The 17,625-nt window shown below is 54.4% G+C and overlaps 2 long non-coding RNA genes across 2 annotated transcripts in view; one reads left to right on the forward strand and one right to left on the reverse strand.

Annotated features, from left to right (window-relative positions):
• LOC138991844 (uncharacterized) overlaps positions 1-17,625 on the forward strand; it is a 172,057-nt gene that overhangs the window by 127,940 nt on the left and 26,492 nt on the right. The window lies entirely within an intron of this gene.
• On the reverse strand, positions 722-3,195 carry LOC138991694 (uncharacterized). The gene is made up of 3 exons (XR_011467562.1): positions 2,859-3,195; positions 1,199-1,338; positions 722-892 (listed from the first exon to the last, which is right to left on the reverse strand). It is a non-coding gene; the product is annotated as an uncharacterized lncRNA (long non-coding RNA).

The raw sequence follows: 17,625 nt of genomic DNA on the forward strand, positions 1-17,625 counted from the left end.
CAGCTGACCTGGAAAGGGAGAAAGCCAAAAAGCCAGGAACACTGACCACGGCTCTGTGATGCTGCTGAGGATAGTGATGGTGGTGACTGTGGTGGTGGTGCTGGTGGTGGTGGTTAATGATGGAAATCACAGCCTTGCTGGTACTTGCAACGTACCAGCCCCTGAACCACCTGCTGGCCACCTTACTACTTTTTCCTCGCCCCGCCCCAGGCTCTGAGGAGCGTCAGCTCATAAACTCTGGTTGCTTCCATGAGCTGGGACTCACAGCATTCCCCACGAGTGTGTGTGGTGGAGAAAGCACGGGTTCAAATCCTTGTCTGCTGCTTCCTGGGCATGTGACCGTGGGAGTAACTTCCCCTCTCAGTTTCCGCATCAGTAAAATGAGGGCAGCACAGTCCCTACCTTAGCGGGCACCTGGAGCAGTTACACAGGGTCCTGGGTGCAAACAGCTGAGACAGGAGCACCGAGCAGGTGCCCCAGAGCCTGTTTCCCTGCCCACGCCGCACACAGGCTCTTGGGCGCTCGAGCTCGTCCTTGGGATTGCAAGGACGCCTACTATGGGAACTTGCCGACAACTTCCACGTGTCCCAAACTTTGATGACATAACAGTCACCCACCCCCAGAGCTCTGAAAACATCAACTACCTGGTCCACGCCCCAGGAGAGAGAGATGAGAGAAATTAATGTAATCAAATATTTTATTTAACCCAAATAAAAGCCAGATGCTATCACCTTCGCACGAAAATCCAGAATTGAAGAGTCGCCGGTGAGAGACATTCCGCTTGTTTCCGGTCCCAAATCTGTAACCTCTGCTGAGTGTTTCACATGCAAGCCCATCTCGATTCGCACTCTTCTGTCTCTGGTGGCTCGCGGCTTCCACTCTGCACACCCACCTGGCAAGAAGGGATGTCCCCACGTTACAGATGAGGAAACTGAGACTCAGAGGGTGAAGGGACCAGCCCAGGCCACGCAGCTGTGGCGACTCAAAGCCCGGTGTCCTGGCCGCAGCCAGGTGCCCCCCACCACCGCACATGACCCCATCCAGGTGGCTCCTGGCTCCCCTGTCCCACCCCAGACCATGGGAGAGGAGCAGAAGAGAGCACCCAGGGGCTGAACCCCCAGACTGGGCCTGTGGGGTCCACACCCATCCTCGGATCCGACCCCTATATGGGGGTGATTTCACCATTGTCCACACTCACCTCCCATCTGCACTCTCTGGGGGGGTGGGACTTGGGGCTCTTTGCATCTTGCTCAGCACAGTGCCCGGGGCCCCCCAGGCACAGGTGAGATCCCCAGAAACCAGAGTTTGTCATCAGGAACCCCTGAGGGTAGCCGATCCCTAGGGAAGAAACGTCCAGGGGGCACGCCACACCAGAAACCCTCTATGGTCCTGAGAGACCCTACGAGGTGTGCTCAGCCCCCCTGCCCACTGCTTGGTTCTGCTCCCATCGAGGGTTTGGTGGGGGTCTGTCCCTGCCGCTGGAGTGGAGGCTCTGGAAGGGAGGCTCTGTGTCTATTTCACCTCCTGCTGCATCCCCACGCTGGGGGCCTGGCAATCCACAGCTCCCTCCGCAGACGCTTGTTGAAGAAACCCACTCATCACCTCCCAGTTCCAAGGGACCTGGAAAGCTTCCTGCAGCTTCTAAGGACTCCATGCTTAGAACGGGGAATAGAGGGGCCCTGGAAGAATCTGACCCCACAGCTCCAAGGGGAGATGCCCCACATCTCTTCTGCCATCAGATGAGCGGGGTTCGTTTCCATTTGTTCAGGCGAGGTGATGCAATGGGCCACCTGAGCCAGCTCAGAGGGCCGGGGGGAACTTCAGTGATGACAACACTTGGTCAGGGACTTCAGGCAGTAACTAAGCGTTGGGGAAATAGACCTAATTTCCCACCAGGGCAGATCCCGGCTAGAGGGAAGCACGCTGGAGCAACCAGCATCTCAGCATATCATAGACGTGTGGCCTCTGTAAGGGCTTCCCCGCTGGTTCAGCGGTAAAGAATCCGCCTGCAATGCAGGAGACCCAGGTTCAACCCCTGGGTGGGGAAGATCCCCTGGAGATGGGAATGGCAACCCACTCCAGTATTCTCATCTGGAGAATCCCATGGACAGAAGAGCCTGGGGGGCTACAGCCTATGGGGTTGCAGAGTTGGACATGACTGGCCTCTGTAAGCCTCTGGCTCTAACCTTCATCCCATCTTGGAGGACCTGCATTCCCTGGGCGGGTGAGTTTCCCTTTCCATCACCTCTGCAGCCTCCCCATGTCACCCGAGAGCCAGGGTGCCACGGGCAGTTTCCTAAGGAAGCCCTCTGAAGCCCTGGCATCGCACTTAAAATCTCAGAAGTATGTTCAGAAATAGATGCTGGATAGAAAAAGAGAGAGCGGACTTGTGACGTCAAGGGACTGGGGCGGGGCGAGGAGGGATGACTGGGAGTGTGAGGCTGGTAGATACAAACTATCACAGACAGAATAGAGGCACCAAAAGGTCCTACTGTAGAGCACAGGGGACTATATACAGTGTCCTGGGATAAGCCAGAATGGAAAAGTGATATTCAAGAAAAAAGAATATACATGTGCAATGACTGAGTCACTTTGCTGTACAGTAGAGATTGGCAAGACATTGTAAACTAACTGCACTTCGATTTAAAAACTAAAAGAGAAATCGGTGCTGGAGAGTATTTGTGGCCCCGGGCAGAAGGGGAGCGGCCCAGGTGTTCTCCGAGAAAAGGACGTTTCGCAACCACTCGCCCAGCAGAGCCCACACCCCAAACCCAAGCACATTTAAACCAACTTCTTATATAACTCAGTTCACTCTTCCTCATCCTTGTGGTTGGAGTTTTCTAGAACCCACCACCAACCTTCTGGCTCATCTTCTGGTTTTGATGTGCTGCTCTCCGCCTCTGAAGGGGGAAATGGTCCAGAGACCTGAGGTCTTGTTCTGTTTTGCTCTTTTTGATCTTTAGTCATGATGGTGGGTGGCCGTGCTCCGTCCAAACGCTCCCTGGAGGGAGACCTGGGCCCAGCTGTTCCAGGGAGGGAGCGCAGACCCTGAGAAAAGGGAAGTAGGAGCAGCCCCAGGATGCGAATCGAGACTTCCGTGGAGTTTGGGGAAGCCAGAAGGCCCTCCTTGCACTGTTCTGATTCTCTCTGCCGTTCGCTGTGCTCAGCACGGCCCTTACGTCTGAGCTCAACGCTCTTGTGTGTTTCAACACGCTGATTCTTAAGGCTGCCTACTGTGCGACTCTGACTGTGACATTCTGGCAAACTAAGAAGACTGTAAAAAGATCAGCAGTTGCCAGGGGGCCAGGCCCACCCAGATAAGCCAGCATCATCTTGCTAGCTGGAGGTCCTTAACCCCAATCACATCTGCAAAAACACCTTTTGCCGCATTTGCTTTTGTTGTTCAGTAGCTAAGTCGTGTCCAACTCTTTGCAGCCACATGGACTGTAGCCCACCAGGCTCCTCTCTATCCGTGGGATTTCCCAGGCAAGAATACTGGAGTGGGTTGCCCTTTCCTTCTCCAGAGGAATCTTCCCAACCCAGGTTTCAAATTTGCGCCTCCTGCATTGCAGGCAGATTCTTTACCACTGAGCCACCTGGAGAGCCATAATGTAGAAATTTACCAATACTAGGGGAAGTGGGATGAACGCTTTGGAGAGGTAGTTCATCCTGCCTACCGCAGCATCTCTTCCTGTAAATAACTCGTACATAAACGTTCCCAGAAACCTTGTCATCTCCAGAAACTGGAACCAGCACCCACATGGAGGTAGATAAAGACTGAGTAGTATATCTATACAATGCCATGCTCCTCTGCAAGCTACAGAATGAATTCTTGATACCTGCTGCAACGTAGCTGAACCTAAAGTAATTATACTGCATGGGAGAAGACAGCCTCCCCCTAAAAGCCATTCAAACTATGTCATTCCATTTGGATAAAATGCTAGAAAATTAAAACTTATCTCTAGCAGCAGGAAGTAGCTGCCACGGGTCCAGGGTGGGATGTGTCAGGGAAGAGCAGGTGGGAGGGACAGCAGAAGGGCCTGGCTAAACCTTGGGCTGATGGGTCTGTTCACTGTCTTGGGGGCGGTGGTGGTGAAGCATCCATGTGCCAGATGTGAATGCACTGAAACCAGGTAGTAGCTATTCAGGTGCTCACTGGGTGTCAACTTCTCCAAACACTTGACAGTTCTCATTAAAAAAAGAAAAAAAAGGTGGGTCGGGGTGAGAATCCAAGCTTTGGAGTCAAACCTGCAATCAAGTCTGATTCAAGTCGTATCCTAGCTGTGTGAGCTTGGGCAAGTGATGGGGTGAAATAGGCGTAATCACCCGTGAGCGGGGGCTTCCCTGGTGGCTCAGATGGTAAAGAATCTGCTTGCAGTGCAGGAGATGCAGGTTCGATCCCCAGGTCGGAAAGATTCTCTGGAGAAGGGAATGCCTACCCACTTCAGTATTCTCGCCTGGAGAATCCCAGGAAAGAGGAGCCTGGTGGGCTACAGTCCATGTAGTCACAAAAGAGTCGGACACGACTGAGCGACTAACACACACCCATTAGCAGAAGTCACTGGACTGTGAACATGAAATCAGATCAGTACACAGGCTTAGCAGAAACCTGGGATGCAGTGAAGGTTCCCTGAAGGTAGCTGTCGCTATTAATTCTTATCTGAGAGACATGGAAACCAAATTAGAAAACTCGGGAGACTTAACTGAGGTCCCACGGCTCCCGCCAGGTCGGGGTCTGGCCGTGAAGAGCTACCTCTCTGGATGTCTACCACACTTCTTAGAACTCTGAAGTAAATAGTTTATGCAAATACGGCCAAGCCACCCCACCTGAGATGAGGTCCTCGGTCTGGCCAACAAAGGAAGCCAGGCCCAGCACCCAGAGGTATTTTTAACAGGGTGGAGATGTGCGCTTTGCATATTTTGCCTTCTTGGCAGCTTGTGGTTCAATGTCCCAACCAAAACTAAATGTGTTTACTTGTTTGTTTAGACAGGTAAGATCTCACAGTCTCACATCCCATAGTCAGAACGCCTTCTCTAAACTGCAGACAAAGGCTTTCCTCAAAACACTCATTTGGTTACTCAGTTTGTGCTGAAGCCTTTATCCTCCAGGTCGCATGAGGGTTGGCCTGGAGTGTACTGCAAAGCCCCCATGTATGAGCCCACAGAAGCCTGGTTCTGTCAGCTCTAAGTCTCTGAGTTTCTAAGTGAGAGGGCGTTCTGGGGAAGCAGGGTGGTTCCGGTGGGCTAGAACCGGTGGGCGGTTCTAGCCCTCTCAACTTCTGGAGATGTCGCCGCTTGATTTGTTAAGCGGTTTTGTTAAAGGGAGCCTGAATGTAACTGCAGAGAGGAGGAAGTTGAAAGGTGATAGCTACAAAGAGGAAAACGGACTCTGGGGGATTGCATTTCTCTTTTACTTGTCTCCTTACACGCTGACCTACCCACTTACCTAGAACGCTATTCCTATGGCTACGAGCGCTGAGGGCTCTGAGCAGAGGACCTGCTGGGCTCAAATCTGTGCTCCTGAGATCACAAGGAGCCATGTGGGCTGCTGTGGAGTTTGCAGAAGACAGAGCCAGGGAAGGGACGGGGTCTGAATGGAGACGCTGGATTGAAAGAAGTGGTGGGAAGCACAAGGTAGCCATCAGTTTGGGGAGCCAGGGAGAAGTGGGCAATGACTCTGGGTAATGGGGAAATGAGTTGGCACCACTAAGAACAGAAGCAAAAAAACCCAGAGGGCGGGGGATGCTGACTTCACCTTGGGGATGAAAGGTGACGGTTTACATAATTTAAAAAAAGGGAAAAAAAGGTGGGTGGGGGTGAGAATCCAAGCTTTGGAGTCAAACCTGCAGGGGCAGTCAGTCTGATTCAAGTTGTATCTTAGCTGTGTGAGCTTGGGCAAGTGGTGGCGTGAAATGGGCCTAATCACCCATGAGCGGGGGCTTCCTGGTGGCTTAGACGGTAAAGAATCTGCTTGCAATGCAGGAGATGCAGGTTCGATCCCCAGGTCAGGAAGGTCCTCTGGAGAAGGGAATGGCTACCCACTCCGGTCTTCTTTTCCACTTATTTTGACTCACTGGGCAGCATGCGAGATCTTAGTTGCCCAACCTGGGGTCGAACTGTCGCCCCCTGCATTGGGAGCACGGAGTCTTAACCACTGGCCTGCCAGGGAAGTCTCCCACCCTGGGGGGGTTTTCATTCTTGCAAACGGAAGAACACACAGGTGGAAATTTCCATCAGGCAGTAGAAACTATAAGCAGCCAAAGGAGAGGTCAAGCCGGGTGGAGCCAATGAACCCAGGAGGTGAGGCCTATCAAGTCGATGTCACTGATGCCTGAGTTCAGGGATCAGCTCTGGGGGAGACGCCTGGCCTGTGGTGTTCACCAGTCCCCGCGCGGTGTCACGCCCAGCACGGCCTATTCCGCACTGCCCTGTGACGCCACGGACGGGAGCTGAGCTGATGCTCACAGGGGTTCTCTCCAGCCTGGCCGGCTCCCCGACACCTCCTCCAGCTCTCAGGGCCGGGGCAGAGCCGGCACACTGCCCCCCACCCGCCCCCCACAGCCCACACTGGAGGACGACCTTCTGGTTTTCATCTGCCCAGATGGGAGGCAGGCTTGGTCTCTCTGAAGACAGGGCAGCTGGGTCTCACAGGAGGCGGTGTCTGCATCCCAGTTTCTGCCTGCCGGCCACAGTACTAGTGGCTCCTGTGGTTTTACGCGGGAGGCCTGCAGCGGCCTTTGACTTAAAACGGGATGGCTGGGGCTCATCCCATTCCCCCAGAGACACATCACATCTCCAGACCCACGGCGGTGGGAGTCGCTGCCCACAGACATTGGAGGCGGAGCTGAGATTCCTCACCAGGAGGGGAGAGGAGTTCTGAAATGAGAACTCCAGAGAGAAGTGGCACGCGAGGGCCCCACGGGGACTGCGTGGCTGACGGGGGCTCGAACCGATTCCCATAATTCCCTTCTTCCCTCGCGCTTTCCTTCTGTCTCTCCCCTCTCCCCTGCACATCCCTCTGATATGTATTCAACTCTGTCTGCCGACATTCACAACCGTGGCAGAGACCGGCATCTCTGCTCCTTGGGCAGAAGGCCCACTTTGGCAGGGGCAGGGGGGCACCACGCGCTCTTTTCACTGCGTTTTAAAGTAGAGACATCATTTACATGCCATGGAACTCGCCCTTTGCAGCAGCCGTCCTGGAGTCTTTAGCTCATTCACCATCTTGGTGTGTTTAAGACCCGGCAAGCCTTCCATTCCGAGGTCCGGCCCTTCCTGGGGTCACTGCTGTGGAGAGTTCCTCCAAGTGTCAGAGGGAGATGGTGATCGCCCTGACCCCAGAGCTCGGACTCTGGACTCCGCAGACAGCTCACAGGAGATGCCCTCACGCGGCAGCTGTCATCACGCCTCACTCAGTGGTGGGCCCTGGGTGGCGTGGGGACCGAAGGAAGGGAGCAGCCAGACCCCGCTGTCTAGAGGCTCACAGCCCTTGGGGTGCTCGCTAGTAACTGCTGGAGAGAAGGCAGGGAACAGCTTCCTAAGGACTGCGGGCCTGCAGGGGAGCCTGTCCCACGCTCTGTGTTCATGGCTCTCACCCACCCTCTGTTTTTCGAACTTCTAAAGACAGGTGTTTACGTGACTGATCAGGGCAGGGTTGGGAATGCCACCCCCTGCGTGGGAAGTTGAGGACAGGTACTTGGTTGGGAGAGCTGCCTGGGGAGACGGGGTGATGTGGGGGTGTCGGGCAGTCAGGACTTCATTCCAAAACCCCGGATCTTCCTCCTGTGGCCTCTGCAGAATGGAAAGTGCTGGTTTCTCGTCCCACCAGGACTCAGATGTCACCTGTCCTGGCTCTGCCATTCATTACCCACAGGACACTGGACCAGGGTGTCTCTCCAAGTTCCCTGTCTCCCCATGCGATGTAGAGACAGTGGCCGCGGGCATCACATGGGTGGCTCACTGCCTCCCTCCCCAACTGCACCTGGCTCCCAGGGAGCAGTCAGGGGGTCTGGACGTGATCGCAGCTGTTTCTGCGCCGGGGACGTGCTGTGAGGCCGTGGGGAGTGGTCCTCGGGTCGTTCTTTCTCACCGTGGTGCTCCTCTCTCACCAAAGCCTTGTTTTCCTCCTCTGTAAAGTGGGGGCCATAAGTGTACCCATCATGTAGGATTGAGGGAGAGTGAAGACGTGCAGGGGATGTCTTAGCACCGTGCCTGAAGCCGGACCAGGTCTTTCCCCTTTCTGTGCTACGTGTCCTAGAACTCGCTCCAAACAGCTGCTCCCGTGCGTGCGTGTTCCAGACTTAAGGAGGGACCCCCATCTCTCCTCACCTGCATCCTGAAATTATGCACATTGACCCACCCTCCGGCAGAAAGGCCTGGAAGAGGGCATCTCATGGAAAAGCAGTTTACAGGATTCAACAGTTAAACTCTTGCCCCCGAACAACCATCAGAGGCCAAGAGCCATTCACGAAATGATATTAATACATAACCCAGCCTTGAGTGACAAGGTGAAGGTCAGGAAAACACGGGCTGATGGAGCTGTTAGGTCTGAGCACAGACCTTCCTTGCACGAGCTGCAGGGCACACACCCCTGTGAACACGAGGGCAGCGGGTGCTCCTGAGAGCGGACAGCCCCACGCCTGCCGTGACCTACAGGGGCTGTGGTGACAGCGACGAAGCAGTTTTCCTGGGACGTTTCCCACACATGGGCCCGGGGTTATGCAAGCCTCTGGCCTCCTGGACACTTCCCTCGTTTCAGCAACCGTCTGGACACCCAGCGCATACACTCTCTGCTCGCACGCTCTCTGCTCACTGTCTCTCCTCCTCCTGGGTCCATCTGTCCTTCAAGGTGAACTCCAAACCTACAGGGAAGACCTGTCTGATTTTCCCTTTTGTGTTTTTTGTTTCTCTTTTCCTTTCTCTATTTGGCTGCACTGGGTCCTAGTTGAGGCACACGGGATCTTTAGTTTTGGTGGGCAGCATCTTTAGTTGGGGCACACGGGCCCTAGTTCTCTGACTGGGGATGGAACCTGGGCCCCTGCGTTGGGAGCATGGAGCCTTGGCCAATGGACCACCAGGGAGTCCCTGCCCATTTTTCCTTGAGAGAGAGTCAGTGATGGCCCCTCGCTGTCGTGGGGTCGGGAAGCTCCAAGCTGGGCTTTGTGTCCAGTGTCTTGACTTCCCCTGAGCTGCTTCTCCATTCTGCTTCAGGAACCCACGGCCCTCTTCTCTTCCCCCAGAATCCCTAACTCAGGCGTCCTCAGACCTCAGCTCACAATTTCTCCTTCTCCCGTGCAGCCTCAAATGCTTGCACAACGCCTGCCCCTTGGCCCTGCTGGGGCCCCCGGTCCACTGGGCACCTCATTCCTCTCTGTCCGCCCCTCCTGCCCTGCTCAATTCCATATCCAGGGGCCCATGATTCATAGCCACACTCTCAGAGTGCAGCCCCCAGGGCGCTGGAGAGAACTCTCATCTTGCAGGGCCATCGACGAGTTCTTGTTGATCCAGCATTTTTTCTAGTTTAACCACTGTCTGTGGTGGCGGGATAGAGGAGATGGGTGACATACAAGCCAACCCCCTCTTCCTCTGGAAAAATCAGATCAGAAATAACACTTTCTCTTTAAGAATGATGAGCAGCTTCTGAGCAGTTCAGTGTGAGGCAGCGAGAATAAAGACCACAGAGAAGATTTTCAGAATTCACTTGTTTCCTTTTTGCCTTTATAGGTGTGAATCCCACCTAGAGAAGGAAGAATTCTGCTGGTGTGAATAAATGTGACTGGTTCCTTTGCTTACGGATGTTTTAAAAATCTTTTATGGCCTTTTGCTCGTCTAAGAGCCTTGGAAGCATGTTGGATGATTAGATGAGTCACAAATTAATTATGGTGAAATGCACTCTTTTCATATTTTTATTCAAATTTTATTTCTTTAATTAATTTCTATTGGAATACAGTTGCTTTACCATGCTGTGTTGGTTTCTACTGTATGCAAAAGATGGGGTATATATACAGACAGTGGGGTGTTGTTGTTATTGTTCAGTCGCCTGGTCACGTGCAACTCTTTGCCACCCCATGGACTGCAGCACGCCAGGCTTCCCCGTCCCTCACCATCTCCCAAAGTTGGCCCAAGTTCATGCCCATTGCATCAGTGATGGCATCCAACCATCTCATCGGTGGAATATTATTCGGCCATAAAAAGGGGAAACATTGGGTCACTTGTTAAGATGCAGATGGACCCAGAAATGAACTCTTTCAGATGGCATCATTTGATGTACAGGACCTGGGGGTGAGCTCCAAGGCCTCCCGCAGTGTGGCATGCCTTCAGAGCCTGGGCCACCACCACGTAAGCTCCCGGTGTGAGGGGAGCTAATTGAGGTGTAATTAGCATGCTTTTCCAGAGAAGGCAATGGCACCCCACTCCAGTACTCTTGCCTGGAAAATCCCATGGACCGAGGGGCCTGGTAGGCTGCAGTCCGTGGGGTCGCTAAGAGTCGGACATGACTGAGCGACTTCACTTTCACTTTTCACTTTCATGCATTGGAGAAGGAAATGGCAACCCACTCCAGTGTTCTTGCCTGGAGAATCCCAGGGACGGGGAGCGTGGTGGGCTGCCGTCTATAGGGTCGCACAGAGTCGGATACGACTGAAGCGACTTAGCAGCAGCAGCAGCAGCAGCATGCTTTTACACTTGATTTAATTTTCCTAAAATCCAAACACAGTTTGACGTTTTCTTCCATTCGGAGGTGATCAGTCCCCTAAAGTAACAGAGGAAGACAAAGCAAAGACGAGACACATTGCTGTCTGCTCTGGGGTCCTGAGGCATCGTTTGATGACCCCCTCTGCCTAGAAATGGGAAAACCGAGGCCCACAGCACCCAGTGAATGACAGAGTCCCAAACACCCTCAGCAGTTCTTAATCCCAGTCTGAGGTATAACCTGAGATCCAGGTAATCCCCCTGGACAAACCCAGCTTCCCCTCGCCTTGCAGGCAGGCAGAGGACCCTTGTCTCCAGGCTCCAGCCTCACTCCCAGCTGTTGAAGCAGACCCCTGAGCATCCGTTTCATTTCTCCCTGTAGCATCTCGCTCATGGTGTAAAATTAGCTCAGTCATGAGTTTCAGGAACAAATACCTGCAGCCCCTTCAGTGGCAAGAAAAAGAAACCAGTGGGGATTTCCTCTCTCCTGCTGCCAGGGCTGGGCCCTGCGGTGCAGGGGTGCAGGGGAAGCTCAGGAAGGGGGGGCCCCCACTGTTCACCTTCGATGCCCAGGAGGCAGAGGAAAGGTCTGGGCCTTTTCCCGTCTCACTCCCTCCCGACCCTGGGCAGCTCCTCACCACCCTGAGCACAAAACCTAGTGTCTCTGGGTTTTCTTGTAAACCTGCTGTCGCTTTACCAGGTCCACGCTCCTGAGCACCTATGGAAGGGCGACTCACGTACAGAAAAGTGCACACACCGTACGCTCGATGCGCTTGCACACGCATGTAACAGCAGCACGGGAGAAAGTGGTCCATTATCATCCCCCAGCGGTAATCCCGTCCTAGCCTCCAATAACAGAGACCCGTCTTGCCTGGCTCTGAACCCTGTGACTTGGAATCACAGCATGCAAACTGCTACATTTCTGGTTTATTTTACTGAATATTCTGTCTGGGCAAAACTCCACACGGTGTCATGTGTGTAGATCATCCCTTCCCATCGCTCTATTCTCTTCTGTGTAAATGCACTGCAATTCTTAAGGTCACACAACAGGACATTCTCGTTTTAGTAGGTTTAAAAAAAAAGCAAAACTGTTGGCAGCTCCCTGTGATGCCCTTTAGTATTTATCCGCTCACTTATTTCTGGTAAATCCATGGCTTTGTAATGTGCTCTCATTCCGTTTTGTTTTGTTTTTTAAACTTGGCAGGGTTTCGGGTTTTGTTTTATTGGAGTATAGTTACATTACAACGTTGTGTTGGTTTCTGCTGTACAAAAAAGTGCATCAGCCACACATACACACGTATCCCCTTTTTTCTGCATTTTCTTCCCATTTGGTCACCACAGGGCACTGAGTTCCCTCTGCTACACAGTAGGTGAGAACCTCCTCGTTAGTTGCCAATTTTATCCGTAATGTCAATAGTGCATCTACGTCAATCCCGATCTCCCAATTCATTGGCGTTTTGTTTTTAAATTCCCCGGTGCTGCTGTCTGGGGTCCAGTCTGTCCTGCACGCACGCCCTCCATGTGGCCCACCAACCCCGATGGGCTTCAGGAGGGCCCCCACCCCTGCATGTGCCGTGAACATCCTCACTCATGACACCTGATGGGCCCAGGTGGAAGTTCCTTGGGAACCTTGGAGTGGAACTGCAGGATCGTCGGTATATCCTCTGTAAGAATCTTCTATCCTACGAACGTGCTGTAGCGGGCCCAGCAGTCCCAAAGGCAGAGTATGGACCCAGCGGTGAGCAAACGTCCTCTGGTTCCAGGGAGGGGAAGGGCACGAAGTGGGGACCAGCCAGCAGGGGGTGCTGCTTCCCCGGGGATCCCAGAGGCCCAGGGGTCCCAGGTATTGGGAGAGGTGGCCCCACGGCTGCTGGTCCAGCGGTCCCCGTGCTGGCTCAGTGACCCCAGGCACCATCTGCGGTGGGCCTGAATCTCAGGGGCATCCATCAGCAGGGCCGGGGCTGAGAGTTATAAGAGTGTGCTGGGCAGAAAGGGCCCCCGCAACTCACATACCAGGGGTCCTCCTCGGCTGCCACCTGCTCATCAGGGAGAGAGAGCAGAGGACAGGGAGAGACCCTGGGGACCCACCCCTGCACCACAGGGGTCAGGACCCAAGCTCCCAGCCAGCAGCCTCCAGACCTTGTGCTGAGGCCTGGGCCTCTCTGTGGCCCAGCCCTATTGGACATCTGGACTTAGGAATTGCAAAGGAAGACCAAAAATGAAAACAAGAGAGAAAGTTGAACAAATATTGCCAGCGGAGGCCGGCAGCTAAGTGCCTCCAGGCCCAGGGCACAGCTGACCCTTATCCGACATGATAAGCGTTGATAACACTTGAGCCTTGGGCTTCATCTCAAGCCCAAGCATATGCCCTGGAGACCGGAAAGCCTCCTTGTCTCTGCTCCTTCTCCCACGGAGACTAATCCTTTTCATTCATCCGTCCTTTCCCCACTCAGAATCTTCCGGATACCTGCTGTACGCTGGGCGGGGTGTCAGCCCGGAGACTGAGTGGCCACACAGCCGGGCGGTGCCCCACTCGCGAGGCGTCTGCATCTCAGACCCATCCAGGTCTCCATGCCCACCATCACAGCGTTTAGAGAAGACACCCACTGTAGAATGGTCAACTTCTGTCTGTTTCTGCAAAGCCATTTTGGCATTTCTGGGTTTTGCTTGTCTTGTCTTGTTGCCACTGCATGCCATCTTTCATTTTTTATTTTTATTTTTAAAACTTTTGACTTGTATTGGGGTATAACTGATTAACAATGTTGTTATAATTTCAGGTGAACAGCAAAGGGACTCAGCCATATATATACATGGATCCATTCTCCCCCAAACTCCCCTCCCATCCAGGCTGCCACATCGCTTTGAGCAGAGTTCTGTGTGCTGTGCAGTAGCTCCTTGTAGGTTATCCATTTTAAATACAGCAGTGTGTACATGTCAGTCCCAAACTCCCTAACTATTCCTTCCCCCTCCCCCAGCAACCACGAGATTGTTCTCTGTGAGTCTCCTCCTGTTTTGTAAGTTCATTCGTACCAGTTCCTTTTACATTCCACATATGAGGGATATCATACGATATTTTTCCTTCTCTGTCTGACTTAGTTCACTCTGTGTGACAATTTCTAGGTCCCTGCATGTGGCTGCAAATGGCACTCTTGCATTCTTTTTAATGGCTGAGTAGTACTCCACTGTATATATTTACCACATCTTCTTCATCAATTCCTTTGTCGATAGGTCATTTCTGTGTCTCGGCCATTGTAAACAGTGCTGCAATGAACATTGGGGTGCATGTATCCTTTTGGATCTTGTTTTGTTTTGGCATCTCTTTGTCGTCGGCATTTCTTTCAACGTGTCCCTGAACGAGACCAGCCGCAGGCCCTCCAGGGAAAGGCTCTTGCCTGCTTTCACAGACCTGCCCGCACTGTGTTTCTAAAGCAACCGCTCGTTGGTATGTGAATCCTCGGGTGGATGTGAGCTCACCGTCTCCACGACCATGCGCAGAGCCCTTCTGTCCTGAACACAGCATGTTTATCCACTTAGAAGAATCCCCATGCCACAGATGAGGAAGGCAAGTCACAGGGGAGCCAGAACGCTCTTTCAAGGCCACCTCGGAACCCATGCAGGAAGGGGAACAGCCCAGGGCGTTGGGGCCTAAGCCCCTCGAACCCCGTGCTCTGCTCCATGGGACTCGCACAGACCAGAGGAGCCCCCACACACACCAGTCCGCCTCATAGGTGATGGGCATCTGGTGTGCAGGAGAAGGTTCTAGAAACAAGGATTTCCTCCAGCCGACTCCAGGATGGCTCCTGGGAGGGCAATGTCCTTGGTCTCACGGCTGTTCAAGCTAGAGCAGGACAGTGTTCACCAGAAACATGGTGGTTTTATGACAGGGCCCTCTCTCGTAAAAGCGTTTGCTTGACTTTCCTTTTCACTTTCTTTTTCTTTGAGTTTTCTCTTTTTTTAATTCCTCATCTTGTGTTTGTTGGTTTGTTTTCTTTTCCCTCCAGCGTTGCGTTTTTCCTGTGCTTTCTAGGTTTTCTGCATCAAGTCTGCATAGTGTTTGAAAATAAAAGTTACTTTATGCCAGTAGAGAAATAAATGCTCGCTGCCTCTAAGCCACAGGTCAAGGGAAAGAGAAACTACTGGAGTGATTCAAGCCAACGGGCAAGGTCACTTGGTTGTGTCATCTTCTCCGCATACTTCCCAGGCAGACATGGCCCTGAACAAACTTCTTTGAAAACTTTTCTCCACGTCGGGGTGAAAATGAGACCCAGGCTGGGGATGCTGAGGGGCGGTCAGGGTGCTGGTGTTACAGGCGAGGAAGTGAGAACCAGAGAGGTTCAGAGCTGCTCCCACAGCCACACAGCTGACTCCCGAGAAGCAGACCCCAAAGCAAACCTCTCTTTGTTCAGAGGAATGAGGGTCTGTCTCAGCTCCATCAGCCCTGCTAAGACCAAGTTGTCTCAGAAAGACCATTTCCTCTGCCCAGATCTCAGTTTCCCCTTCAGCAAATGAGAGGGCCAGTCAAGAGAGAAACCGCTGCTGAGGTGTGTTGCAGGCCGGGCATCTGCCTGTGCAAGAGCTTTGTCGTTGTTGTTGTTATTTAGTCGCTCTGTTGTGTCCGACTCTTTGCGACCCCCTGGACTGTAGCCCGCCAGGCTCCTCTGTCCATGGGATTCTCCAGGCAAGAATCCTGGAGGGGTTGCCATTTCCTTCTCCAGGGGATCTTCCCGACCCAGGGATCAAACTCGCATCTCCTGCATTGGCAGGCAGATTCTTTACCACTGAGCCAGCAGGGAAGCCCGTAAGAGCTTCACCTGTACCGTTCTCACCAGATCCCCGTGCAAACAGGTAAACTGAAGCGGAAGGCGATTAAATCCCACCAGAGACCATGTCTCAGCTATGAGCAAGATCGGGCTTTGAACCAACCCAGGGCTTCTGACGCCAGAACCAGAGACCCACTGTCCCAGCAGTCTGCTCCTGGCAGGTGTTAGCCTGCTGGTTCCCTGTCCTGCTCCAGGATTCCCCTCAACAGAAAGAATTAGGTCCCAGGATGTGTCCAGTGTGAGTGGACATTCACGCGGCAGCTCCACCCACACCAGGGCAGGTATTTGCCCCGAGACGCTGCTCTCGACTTCCTATAAGTGAAGTGTTTGGGGCAAACTGGCTTCCCCGATGTTCGAGAGGGCAGAAGAAGAGGACAAGGTGGGGCCAGTACAGAAGCCTCAGATCTGAGCACGTGGGCCTTTATTTGCCCATCTGCACAATGGTCTGACGGGGCTGATAACTGCCGTCAGTCCCCAGTCAGGGCGCAGCTTGGAGCACCACTGCCCACCCTCTGAGGAGGTGATGGTCCCACCCCCTGCAGGGAGCACTTCCTATGTGCTGCTCGGCCCAAGCCTGGAGGGGCGGGAGCTGCCACTTTGCCCCCACATCACTAACGTGGACACCAAGGCGCCGAGACAACTGCTAGGTCCCATGGCTACAAAGCTGGGGGGCTGGCAGATGAGCCCCACGGTGGAGTCCCCCTAGGCTTAGGGCTGCCACTCCGCAGACCTCCCCCGACAGCGGACACCATTATCCCCTCCTGGATCCCCCGGAGCCAGGCCACACGTGGTCCTGTCCCCGCCGCGCTGTGACGCGGGCGAATGGCCCAGAAGGCGGTGAGAGCTCAGGGAGCAAGGACTCCGTCCTTCATCCTGGGCCAGGAGGGGGCAGGGGCCCCGCGGGCGGCTGGGCCAGGCGCCCACGTGGCCAGCGCGGGCACAGCCCCACTCCGCATGGGAGGAAGCACGGCTGGGCTGGGCCGGCTCCCGGGTGGCACAGCCAGACACCAGGAAGGAAAGCCGCGTGCCCTGCTGCCCTTCCGGCAGGCAGGAAGCCCTGGCCGGTGAGGAGTGGGGCTGCAAGGACAGGCGTCCCCCGTGAGTCCTGGAGCTGGGGGCCTCAGTGAGACACCCTGGAGCAGAGACAGAGGGACCAGGCCCTAGAGACAGGGGACGACTATTTCATCCACACTCGCGCAATTCCTAGCCGGGGGCCTCGGAGCCCAACAATGCCCACCACCACCGCCATGTGGGCCCCCTCCCTCAGGACCATCAGTGCAGCCACGGCCTGCTGAGGGCTCCCTGCAAGGTCGCCAGATGGCTTCCCAGCCTCCGGAGGGCCCGGGAGTAACAGGATAGGTGCCCTGCTGAGGCCACAGCTGCCCAGGCGGTGCGGGCTGGCACTCGAGGTCATGGAGTGGAGTTTTCAGGCGTCGGCCCTGGAAGCAGCCTTCCTCCCACCCTGCTCCAATGCTGTGTGACCTCAGGAAAATGACTCCACCTCTCTGGGCTTCAGTTCTGCTCCACTCAATGGGACAAAAACTAGTTCTTATCTCATAGGCTTGTAATTTCTATGGACTGGTGCAATGATGTGCTTATTAGAACAGAGCCTGGCACCTAGTAAGAGCTCAGTCAGTTCCGTATCTATTACTACTATCTGTCCCCTGGCGGACCACAGCAGCCCAGGGTCTGTGCTGGTGCCCAGCAGACGGCTCTTCTGACTGTCCTTGGAGAAGAGGGCGCCGGGGCAGCCTGAGACCCCGAGGCCTCAAGGAGGGCTGTGGAGCCACTCGCTGGTGCACACAAGGGCAAGCAAGGCCACGCAGGCCTACACATGCACACACGCACACACACAGAGGCTCGGTCACACACGCACCCCAGCAGCGGCCTCTCCTTGCCCTCCGTGGGAGCCGGGCAGGGCAGGCAGAGGGCCTGGGGCCCAGGCAGAGCCCTATTGCTCAATGCCAGGACCACGCTAGGTCTCAACCGTCAGGGACCCGCCGTCAGCGACCGAGGGGCCTTGCAGCCAGGCCTCTGTGGGCCACAGGCTTTTAATACTTTTAGAGAAGTTGGGTTTGTGCCGAGTTCCTCTGCCTCAGATTCTTCCTGGAGCAGG

Source organism: Bos mutus, chromosome 18 (genome assembly GCF_027580195.1).
Source record: "Bos mutus isolate GX-2022 chromosome 18, NWIPB_WYAK_1.1, whole genome shotgun sequence".
Lineage (NCBI taxonomy): Eukaryota > Metazoa > Chordata > Mammalia > Artiodactyla > Bovidae > Bos > Bos mutus.